The following is a 12,882-nucleotide window of genomic DNA, read 5'->3' on the forward strand; positions in this document are numbered from 1 at the left end:
AAGAATGTTATTGGAACTAAATGGGTTTTTAGGAATAATTTAAATGAGGATGGTCAAGTTATAAGGAATAAGGCTAGATTGGTTTGTAAATGATATTCTTAGAAGGAATTGATTATGGAGAGACTTTTGCACCTCTAGCTAGGATTGAAGCTGTAAGATTATTTCTTGACTATGCTGCTTATAAGAATTACAAGGTTTATCAGATGGATGTTAAGTGTGCATTTTTGAATGGGGATCTTGATGAGGAAGTTTATATTGAGAAACATGATGGTTTTTCACTATTAGATGATACAAACATGGTTTGTAAGTTAAGGAAAGATTTATATGGATTGAAACAAGCACCTAGAGCTTGGTATGCAAGGTTGGATAAATATATTTTGAAGCTTGGTTATACTAAGGGTAATCCTGATAGTAATTTATATTATAAGATCACTGATGATGATATACTGATTATTAAAGTATTTGTTGATGACATTATTTTTGGAGGTGAAGATAAGTTATGCATGAAATTTTCTAATAATATGGAGAAAGAGTTTGAGATGTCTATGATTGGTGAGATGAAAATTTTCTTAGGTTTACAGATTACTCAGATTGACAAAGGTATTTTCATCTATCAAACTAAGTATGCTAAGGAATTATTGAAGAAATTTGGTATGGGAGATTCTAAACCGATAAGTACTCCTATGGTTACAAGTGAGAAATTGACAAGAAATGATGTTTCTGCACCGATAAATCCTACGAGATACAAATCTATGATTGGTGGTTTTCTTTATTTGACTTAGAATAGGCCTGCTATAATGAATGTTGTTTGTATTATTTCAAGATTTCAAAGTGATCCTAGAGAAAATCATGAGAGTGAGGTGAAAAGGATTTTTAGATACTTGCAAGGTACATAAGAATATGGTTTGTGGTACCCTAAGGATGCTGACTTTACTTTATGTGCATATACAAATGCTAATTAGGCTGAAGATGTTGATGACCAGTTTAGTACTTCCGATGGAGCTTTCTTTCTTGGAAAGAAGTTGGTTTCATCAATCAACAAGAAATAGTCATGTACTTCTTTATCTATTGCTGAAGCTGAGTATGTTGTTGCTGCTACTAATTGTACATAGGTTTTATGGATGAAGCAAATGTTGAAGGATATAAAGGTGGATTGTGATGCATCAATAGTTATTCACTGTGATAACTCTGCTGCTATTGATATATCAAAGAATCCAGTATTTCATTCTAAGACAAAGCACATATCTATCAAGTACAATTTTTTGAAGGAAAAGGTGGAAGCAAATGAAGCTAGACTGGTTTATGTGAACACTAAAGAGCAGATTGCAAATATTTTCACTAAACCTTTTCCTAAAGAATCGTTTGAGTACTTGAGAGACAAATTAGGGGTTTCTTCCCCTCTGATAGAGACTTGATTGATGCGGTATGGAATCAGTCTAGTATGCATTATCAGATATACTATTCATTCTGACACTAATGTGGGGTTGCTACTTCTCAGGGGGAGTAGTCAGCTTTGAGTTTTAGTGGTTTATGTTTTTGTTGTGATATTTTTGTTAGATTTTTGTCATTGATGTTAAAGGGGGAGAGATATTGATGGGAAAAAGAAGGAGTTGTATACATCAAGGGGAGATATATATGTATAATTCAGAGCTTTACAGAGATATTATTTATAGGGGGAGTTTGGTCTTTGTTTCAAACCCTCATTCCTATATCTTTGAGTAGGAGATTGTTGGCTGTCTTCCATTAGGGGAGACTTGTTTGGCATTTCTTGGTACTTAGATGTTTTTCACATCTAGTGTTGCCATCAATGCCAAAGGGGGAGATTGTTGGCCATTTGGAGGAATTGATTATGTGTTGCATTGATGTTTTGTCATTGATACCAACACTAGTTGTTTAGATGCTTTACCGACACCCTTCTGGTCCTAGTAGGATGAGTGGTTTATGGTTGGTTTGGACCCGACATGATTTGGTATAGTTTGGTTATGGATTGGCTTATTCATGATACTCATGCTCATATTCAGTAAGTTGGTTTTGGTCTGGTGTTCAGATGCTATCCTATTTTCTTAGAAGCTTGGCTTCTAGTTCTGGCGAGGGTTTCACCAGCAGAGCTTTTGATGAAGATATTTGATGAATTGTATAAGTGGTGTTGGTGTAGTTTTTGGTGGAGTTTCAGGATGTTTTTGGTGATCATGTTTGAGACTTGGCAGATGGAGATAATTGCTTTAGCATGTGGACTTATATTGGGTCCCAGTTGATCTAGGTTATGAACTGACTTAATGTAACGTATGGATTGAACCTCTTGACGTGTTTCTGGGATGTCTTGTGTGTTGAATATTATTTGTTTGGTCTAAGGCTGACATGGTTTGTAATTGGTTTATTGTCTAGTGGCCGACTTGATTATTTATGGTCGAGGGTTTTTATATATAGATGTAAGATCTCATTGTAGATCATATGGTAGAGATATAAGAATGGAAAAGGGATGCAATGTGTGAATAATGTAATATCATTTAGGTAGAGGATTTGGTCAATCATTGGAGATTGAATTGGGTTAATGTAAGAGGATTTAGTCCTCTGGTATTGAGCTTAACCAGAATTGTACTCGGGCATAGGAGATGCTATCTTTTGTAGTTCAACACTTCTTGGGATTGTAGTCTAGATTTCTATGTAGTCAGTGAGGCTCCTTTTGTGATGAATAGTGCGCTCTAGGCTGTTGGCCTTCCTGCAAGTGCATGACCCTCAATTGTAATTCACATACTTATTGCAGATGTATTATCTGACTATGGGTAGGCTTCCCACCGTGGTTTTTTCCTTTACCGGGTTTTCCGCATATAAATCTTGGTGTCATGTGGATGGTATTTATTATGTGATTATTGTTTATGCTTAATTAGTTTAACATCTATTCCGGTATGAATGTTTTGGGTTTCAGTATTAAAGTTTTAATTGCTAATGGTTCTGGTAATCCCTGACAACTGATTCACCCCCCCCCTCTCAATTGTCTTCCAGTTATTTGAACTCTCTAATAGATACAAGGAGCTAGAGAAAGTTGCTAAGGGAACAAATGATGTCACTAGTAAAATTATATGATTGCATTGTACAACTCCTAAAGTACTTCAAAGTATTCAAGCATTGATTTTGTACTCAACTATATACCTCATTAATAAGCGAGACATAAAAGTATTCATGCATGAGTTACCATGTATTATTGAACAAAAGAATTTCTCATATTATGTTATTTAATGGAAGTCCAAGAAGAATGGACGAAGGATGGTAGAATTAGTGCATCCATCATTTAGTAATTAACTATGGTTGTTGATAATCCTAAGTGGGTAGCAACTTATATTGAGTATGTAATCACCTTGAAAGTATGGTATCATGTAGAACATGACCTATGTAATGAATGTACTCTCATGTGTATAACATATTTCATGATAATAAAAGATATGTAGTTAATCAAATAGCCTTAAGTGTCTAAAAATCACTCCCTAATGCACTCAGGACGTGTTCTCTTGGGTGATGTGCAGTTGTTACTCCCTATAGTGTGGCTAAAATGGTCACCTTGTTTTGAGTTTTGATCTCGATAGTGTTTTGACTGCCTTTTGAATAATGCTACATGACTTAGGGGCTAGCACTTTCTTTGATGTTTCTTATGATGGAAGGACCACTAAATTTCTGTTTATTTCAATTAAGTTTTGGCACTTGTCATGATGTTGATTTTAATGTTTTCAATTGCCGACATCTTTCTTTCTTTCATATTGGACTTGGAGAATTTAATTTTTAATTCTATCTTTTGAGGTGTCAAGTAATCATTCTGAATGTTTGATTTAGTTGGCCCTAGTTATGTGATTAATGTAATGTCTATCATGTTCATTGAACCTCTAATAGTGTGTCAAGGGAGAACACCACAAGGAGTGAAATTAGGCAAAAGGAGTAAATAAAGAGTATTTCAAATTAAGAAAATGGAAAGGGTATCCTCTATGATGAAACTATTTTGAAATCAATTAAAGCAAGAAAATTATTAGCAAAAATGGAGAACTAGACCTAGTGAATTGTGCAAGTGTTAATAGTTTGCAGACTCATTGTGTTTTACAAATGCATTGAGATGTCTACATGGATACTATTTAAATTAAGTTAACTCTGAGTGTGGTTAAGTGTAACTATTTTCGCCACTCCCTTAGAATGGGATTGTTATATACCTTAATATTTGATGTTGCAAATGTTGGGACTTGTATAACTTGAACCTTTATGCCTAGATGTCTAGTTATTATAAACCCTAGAGGCAGTATGCTACAATAATTATGAACGAGTTTGAATGCCTAACCTTGAGTATGTATTATTGTCCTAATGAGGTAGTAATAAATATGCACAAAAGGTGATATATCAGATGTGTAGTTAACACCCTTATGAGGCACCTTGGTGTAAATTAAGTGATTTCATACTTGGATAGAGTAAGTTATGATGTTGATTCTCTATGATACATATGCAATGGATATGAATTTCTATAGAATATGCATGTTTTGTGCAAATACTATTGGAAATATGACTCCTAGAAAATTAAACAAGTGACCTAGTATGTGTAACCTAGATAATGGAAGGTGAGGTGTCTTATTGTTATGATTTGATAGTGCATTAACTTAAAGTAATTGTGGTATGTGTAAAGAAGAACTTGTAAACACCTACTTGAGTTAGAAGAGAAATGGAAAAAAAAAGTGTCGTTTGGCGGTAATATATTTTACGTTAGTAAATTGATTTTTGTATTGTGTCTTCCCAGTAGGCAAGACAAGATAGGTGTATTTTAATGGGAATTTTTGGGAATGTTATGTCCTTATCTTCGTACCCTATCCTTGTGACTTCTAGGAGTAAGTCAAAACCTAGGGGGAAAGGATGTAGTACCCCTCCCCAATCAAACTCTGTATAACCTAGTTTGACCATGGCTAACCTTATTAATAACTCGCATGGATGATTGAAACACTATGTTAAGGTGCATTGATTCAATATGATGAACTATGTTGGACGAGCGGTTGAGTGAATATTGACCTCCTTATGGATAGTTAGATATAATTTTCCTATGCATCATGTATATGTTAGGGGTGTGGGGGTCCTACCCCGAACCCATCATAAGCATATCTTTCATTTCTATTATAGGCTTATCTTTCGAGACAAAACCTTGATACATTATGGTCATGAGACTATCTAACATACATTCTTCATGAAAACTAGTGGATATGATGTAATCCACAATATGCTTGATTTTAATACTTATACTTGATGATGTTCTAATCCTTTGATGCATGCTTATTTGGTGATGGTCTTATATGATTTTATTGGTGTTGCAAATGAGTATATGGTCACATGAGAATTGTGGGGATAAGTATTTGAACTATGATATGGAATCATCTTACCTTGCAGTGCATATTTTGATGCTATGTGTTTGACGTGTATTTACTTGTGTATATATATGCATATTGTTTCGGATCTACTAATGTGTGAATTGAGATGTGCAGGATATTAATCCATGTGACCATGGAAATACATGGGAGAACTAGAGGCAAACCTACGTGCGATTGTGAAACCAAGGTTTATCTATTTAGTGAGACAATACCTCATTTTTTATGTGTTTATTTTCATATAAGTGCATGCATGTGTGTGTGTTCAATTTGTTAAATTTTAATTTATATTCACCTTGAAAAGACATGTCCAAGTGTATGTTGATGTATTGTATTTTATGGTGTCACTTGACACTTGTGATGTGTTTTGAGTTGGCATGTGACATGTCTTTGAGAGGGAAATGTGAAAACCTATGCATTTTTCAAACCCCCATTTAGTTTTCCCAAAAGACAACTTGGTTAGGGAGCCCTTGGTATGGTCAAATCAAGTTTGACCCGTAGGTAAACTTTAGGCGGGTTTTTGGGGGGTCAACCTAACTCCTACAGTTGAGGTTAAGTCATTTTTGAAGGCCCACTTGATATACCTATGGGTAAGGGACCTTTTTGGGCATAGATCACTCACATGTGATTGCCAAGTCACTTCAAAAGTGACCTTTTCTTGATGCACTAAATTCAGCTTTTAGAAGATTGAGTCTTGGTAAGACAACCTTCCATTCTTGTGCTGGATGCACTTCCCCACTTTACACTTACCTTTTCAGTTTCTTTTTTTAGAAACCTTGTAAGAGGGTTGGGAATACCAACCTATGAGCTCTCACCATCCTTTTCCAAGTAATTTGGAAAGTGTGAGGAGAGTCTACTTAGGAGAAAAATTCAAACTTAGAATTTTCATTACCCGGTCTCCAATCTTGGAGATCAAGAGTTTTGAAGGATGCCAATTTTTAAAAATAATTTAGCTAAAGGAAGGAATCTTGTAGCTGGTTGGATTTTTTATTTGCTTCAGTTGGAATCTCTTCATCAAATATTCATCACTACATTCCATTTGCAGGGGTTGAGGTTGGTGCATGTCACCTTAAAATTTAAATGTGTTTTATTGTTGTTTTATGTCTAAATCTGCAAGTTTATAAGTGTATTTGTGTGTGATTCATGAGTTTGAGTTATTGTGATGTGGATGTGTTGTTTCATATTTTGGTATGCATTTTATATGGCTATATGTTTATGGGAGTTAAGACCACACTCACCCTTGGGAGGGCAGAGTAGTCTTGGGGTGAAGGGAGTTTGACAGTCTTAGGGTGTAGAGATCTCTTAGGGGAAGAAAGGGAAACTTGGATTTGGGATCCTTGCTGCATTTGTTTTTATTTCTAAAAATTTGGGGGCCATAAGGAGGGATTGGCATGTTTTCCTTTGGGGGTCATAAGGGGTTTTGATTTGGGTCATGACAAGCCAAGAGAGAGGAAAAGAAAGAGATGGAGATAAACAAATTGTTGTTTATGATGAAATTTAATGGTTAATTCTATGGAGGTATTTGTTTGCTCATTTCTATGGAAGATCTCCCCTTTGATTTGGTCCACCTTCACCCCTATAATTCAAGTCATATTTGACTATGTGTAAAGCTTGGGTTGGGATTTTTTGTGTTGAGTGTTCTCTTTGTATTTTGGAAATTTAATTGTGTTATGCTTGTTTGTAACCTATTTGGTACCTAGTTCTCCCTAGCTCGGGGGTGGCCTCTTGTAGGCCTAGGTTGGGAGGTGAGCCTCCATGGTCACAACAAAAGGAGTTATTTTATTTGCAAGTTTACATATTGGAAGTAGAAGATGGAAGAAGGAAAGCTATCTATGTGGTTGATTGAGGAATGCTTCTAGTTACAACTCAAGACTATTTTAGTTTATGCTTATTAGTGAAAAAGAATGTAAAAAGGAAAGATACCTTTGTATTTCTCTTACCTACTATTGTGTTTCAAAAATAAAATGCATGTGAAAGAAATGTATTTAGTAGCAAAATGAAAGATACAAGAAATGTGTAGTATTTCTTTTGTAACTCTTATTGAAATAAATACAAAGTTGTTAAGATTTACTTCTTTTTAATGGCAATAAGATGTTGTTTTTCAGATTTAAGTTAATGTCAAAAGAAAGAAAACTAGCAAATCACTAAACTAGTATTACATTATTGCTTTCTGATTAATCTCATAGATAGTTTTATTTCTCAAAAGTTAATTCTTACATAAAAGAAATAAAAAAGTTTCATTTTATTTCTAGCATTTACATTTGTACCCATTGTAGGAAAATAGATTGCTTTGGAAAGAAAATATAATAGCTAGAATAAATCCATGGTTAAGTAAGAAAGAAATTGCTAAAATAGAAGGAAAGGGAAATGGATTTAGAACTATTTAAACTTTTGTAAATGTTTTAAAATCTGCCTATTAGATATCCTAAGAGTTTCGATTTTAAAAGTGTTGGCAATTGACACTCATTGGATTTATTTTGTTGTCATTGATGGCAACAAGATCAGATAGAAGGCAACAAGGCTTGATGTAAGTCTCAAACTGGCACTAGGAGGCATATATCGGCATTGGAAGCATTCAGGGCTACACCAGCACTGACATCAATACTTCAGGAAGCCAACATCAAGGAAGATTTATTTTGTAAATCATTTTTTAATTATTGTCAAGGCTAACATTGAATATCTTTTGTAAATGCATTATAAGCCGACATAAGGCATATCATATGTAATAGGTATATAAGTCACTCTGCTAGATCAATTAGTATATATATATATATATATATATATATATATATATATAGAAGAGGGTGTAGAGATAGACACATAGCAGAACTGTGAGATGCGAAATATATGTATGGAGATCATTTTTGTATGCGAACATTGTATCATGCAATAATCTATGGATAGATAGGAAAGCACTCTTGGAGGAGAAGCAATACTAGTAATAGTTCAAGACTGTGAATCAGTACAGAGCAAAACTAGAACCGAAACTCTATCTAGCATAAAAGATGCATTCTTGAGTTCATTTTTCAGTAATTTACTTTGGCAGAAAGATTGTAGTCAGTGAGGCTCTTTAGTGATGAGCGGTATGCTCTAGGCAGTATGCCTTCCTGCAAGTGCAGGCCCCTGTTTATGTAATATCTTTTCATATGTCCAGTGAACTAATATTGTGGGTCACAAATCCCACCATGGTTTTTCCTCATTGAGGTTTTCCACGTATAAATTCTATGTGTTATGGTGTTCATTTATGTGGAAGATTTATTTGCTTCTTGTTATATGCTTATTTGTTTATCGATACATACATGCATGGTTTAGAATGTTAAATATTATTGATTCCAGTTGAACACTGATTCACCCCCCCTCTCGGTGTTCTCATATCCCAACAATTGGTATCAGAGCCTGGTACCTTGGAAGAAGTTTAACAGCTTGAGGAAGATCCTAAAACCAGAATCTTTGAATATGGCTATGGAAAGGGAACTTGAGATGGCTCTTGAGGATTATGATGCTGAAAGGATGAAGAACTTGAAATTGCAAGAAGAATGGAATTCTGCAAATGAATTCATTTCTATTTTGCAAGAAAGGTTGTCATCTTCTCAAGCCAAAAGGAAAGAACTTATGCAACAACTGGATGATGAGGAGAAGAATGCTCTTAAGGAACAATGTTAGAAACTAAGTCAAGGAAATATACTCATGAAGAATGAAATGCAAGATCTAACCATGAGGTTATCAAAATATATTGAGGATAGAAAGAAAAAGGAAGATAGCCTTACTTTATCTTTGAAAAACAAGTTTGATGAATGTGGAAGATTGACTCATGAGAATAATCTATTGAGAAATGATTTGGCACACTCCCAGAACAATGAACAAGAACTTGAAAGGCAAATAACTACTCTGGCAAATGATTTGACTACTACAAGAGAATATAAAGAAAATTTTAGGATCAATGCTGCACAATTGGATGACTTATTGAAAAGACAAAGATAGATTGATGATTCTAGAGGACTTGGATTTGTACAAGGTGAAAGCTCCGGTACTACTAATGAAGATTAGACAACTGGTATGCAGAACTCATCAGAATAGAGGAAACCAGTAAGGCAATCTAATGCTTATAAATTCAATGGTAGATGTTTTGTTTGCAATAAATTTGGGCATATGGCTAAACAATGTAGAAAGAAGGCAAATCAAAACTACAATTCTGGTCCCGGTCAATGCACAAACTGCAAGAAATATGGTCATAAATCAGAAGAATGTAGAATGAATGTTAAATGTCATGCATGTGGAAAGTTTGGACATTTTGCTAATCATTGTAGGTCAAGAAATAATAATAATAGTGGATATGTCAAGGCAATTCAAAAGAACAATGTTACATGTTATGCATGCAACAAAATAGGTCATATTGCTAAGTATTGCAGAAACCGACATCCGTAGGGTTGTTGGTGAAGCATTAATGGTAGAAAATTAGGGTTTTATTTGCTGATAAAAGAAGCTAAGTGAATTCATTTTCACTCACCAAGCATTCAAGCAATCAGAGTGAAGTAAAGGCGAACTAAGAGAGAGCAAAAGCATTGAGAGAGGATTTCGAGCAATTATCTAAAGCACTCCAATCCACCACCGACATTCACTTAGGTATTTTTCGACATGGCATTTGGATCTTTCGCTCCTACTTTCATTGCAAATCCGACAATCGTCAAAGTTAAGGATAGGTTAAGGCCAGTCTTTAAGGAGGTTCCCAAAATTGCAAAGAAGGAAGATTCTGCAGGAGCATTTTCTAGGGTTCCTGAATGAGTAATGTATGTTGAAGATGTGAGGGCATACATCCACTACACTCTTGAGGATTTGGGTACTGAAGACATAAAAAGAATGTATTAATCAGTGATACTAGGAGACACCGGAAATATTAAACTAGAATTTAAGGCAATTGAGGATCTAGGGTTAACCGATATTCAGTACATGCTGGAATTCAAGGATGAGATGATCAGATATATCCTGAGTAGGGTTCACAACAAATTCATTCAGTTAGACAAACCCTACATGATCACAAAGGAAGCTATACAAGATGTCACTGGCTTACCTAGGGTTGGACAAGAACCTGGTAAGAAAATCTCCAACACAGAGGTTCAAAAACTCAATGGTTCCATACCAGATAATGGATCAATGAGGATAAGCACAATCACTAACTCAGACATAAAATTTGCAAGCATGATCATAGGATACAGGGTAACTCAATCCAAACGATTGAATTCTGTTGCAAGTTCATGCATTCATGCCGCATATCAAATGTTAAGAAATAATGTGAAATATGACTTATGTGAATGGATGAGGAGTGAGTTAATGTTAAACCTTAAAAAGATCAAAGGAACCAAGAAAGACACATTCAGATATGGAAACTTAATTGCCTATTTGATGCTCTATTTCCTAAATGAGCTACCCGGTTTAGGAAAGAAGCAATGGGCTCATGACATACTGATAGGTATGCAAATCAAAATGGCTATCACTGTGCAAATCAAAATGGCTATCACTGGTCTTAGTACTAGCAGGGATGAAAATCTTTGGGGTTACTTCAAGAAATTTCAAGAAAATATGAGGCAAAGGGAAAGAATCTCTAAGAACATTGTGGAGAAGTATTCTAGTGACATATGTTTCATGGTGAAAAATGATGAAACACTCATGAAAGCAGTTGAACCCAGGAAAATATGGATCACTGAGCTAGGATATGAGGTAGATGATAGTATTTTTGAGCTTTATGCAAAGATGTTATTAGATGCCCCATTGGATGACAAAACATAGCACTTCGGTACAATAGGAGAAAAGGCTCTTGAAGTGAAAATACGTTTCAATAGAAAAAGGAGAGAGAAGAAAATTAATAAAATGTCTGCATATTTGCAGAATGTGATTTACAAGATAGACACTCAGCTAGGTTCCCAATCTAAACAAGCAGTCAAACCGGTAGAGGTAGCTACTGAAGAAGTGAAGAAGCCATAAGTTCACATTTCCCCAATCACTTCTAACTTTGACCCTGAGGATAATGAGCCTCTGGCTTTTAGAAGGGTGCAAAGAAAGGATGTGGTAAAACCACTAGTAGAGAAACAAAAGGCAGAACCAAGGAGGAGACTTGTCAAAAAGGCAACTCAGCCTATTGCACCTCCACCACCAGTAAGGAAGCCTATGCAAAAGAGGAAACCAGTCACACCAATAACAACAAGCAAAAAATAGAAGGGTGATGATACCGGATCTGGTAAGAAATCAATGACCTATGCTGAAATTATTGATGAAGTGACAAAAGATGGAATGTTAAAGAATGTATCTAAATATTATGAAGATTTTGAAGAGAGTGAGCAAAATGAGTTAGAGAGAGCTATTTTATTGTATATAGATATATATAAGAAGGCATTAGTTGAAAATTTGAAAGAGATACCTTTATTTCTATACAATAAACTTGAAGCTAGGAGACTTGATGCTATCAAGAGGGATAAGGAAATCAAGGAAGTTGCACTTTTGGAACAATGCGGCTCTATAAATAATGAAGAGATGAAAAGATGTATAGATACTGCTAATAGGACAATTTTTAGTAGTAAAAACCAATAGATAAGTCTTATGTTGGGTAGAGTAAATAAGGTGGTAAATGAGACAAGTAAGGGGGGACAAAATTCTTTCAGAAAAACCCAGACTTTCTCACATCTCAGGAAAAATTTGCAAAGGCAACATCCCCTACAATTCGTAACAAATCAAAAGGAAAGAGTATTTTAGGCAGTTCTACTCCAATTTTGACACAATCACAACCGGCTGTAACTACAGGTACACAACCACAACCGACAGTCATAGAGAGTGTACAGTTTATACCAGCACAAACTAATTTTGAACAAGAGAGTGTACAGGACATTGTAAACACTGTGGATAATACTCCACCGATAGTAACCGATACTATACCAAGTGGCGAAGCCACTGATGCAAAAGAGGTTGAGATGGACAAGGTTAAATCAACTAAGTCCATACTGGCAGACAAAACAAATTCACTGGCAAGAATTTTGGCAATTGATACTTCTTAGGTCGAGAAGAAATTAGTTTATGAGTTAAGTCCACCAGAACTAATGATGATGGCCACTCTGAAATTGTTGAAGGAAGGAACTATAGAAAAAGGGTTAATTGATAAATCAGTCTCAATATTACACATTATAATGTCTAAATGTCAAATAGAGGATGGAGCAAGCCCTTTCGGTAAGCTCAAAGCTTTAACATAACACATATCAAATAACTATCAATCCTTGAGACAGATTGTAGACCGACAGGCTTTGGACAGTTTCTTTGTTGCAAAAAGAGCAGCTTTTGATCAGCTTATAGTAACTAGGAAGAAGAAGATATAGGACAAACTTATCTCTATTGAGGTTTGTTTGAAACAATGCACCAATATTTACAGAGTATGTTGTCATATATGAAGTCTAACAACCAATGTAAATGACAGATCGAAAGAATTATATGACAAAATGGCTATTATTGCTAATTC

This window comes from Cryptomeria japonica, chromosome 9 (assembly GCF_030272615.1).
Source record: "Cryptomeria japonica chromosome 9, Sugi_1.0, whole genome shotgun sequence".
Taxonomy (NCBI): domain Eukaryota; kingdom Viridiplantae; phylum Streptophyta; class Pinopsida; order Cupressales; family Cupressaceae; genus Cryptomeria; species Cryptomeria japonica.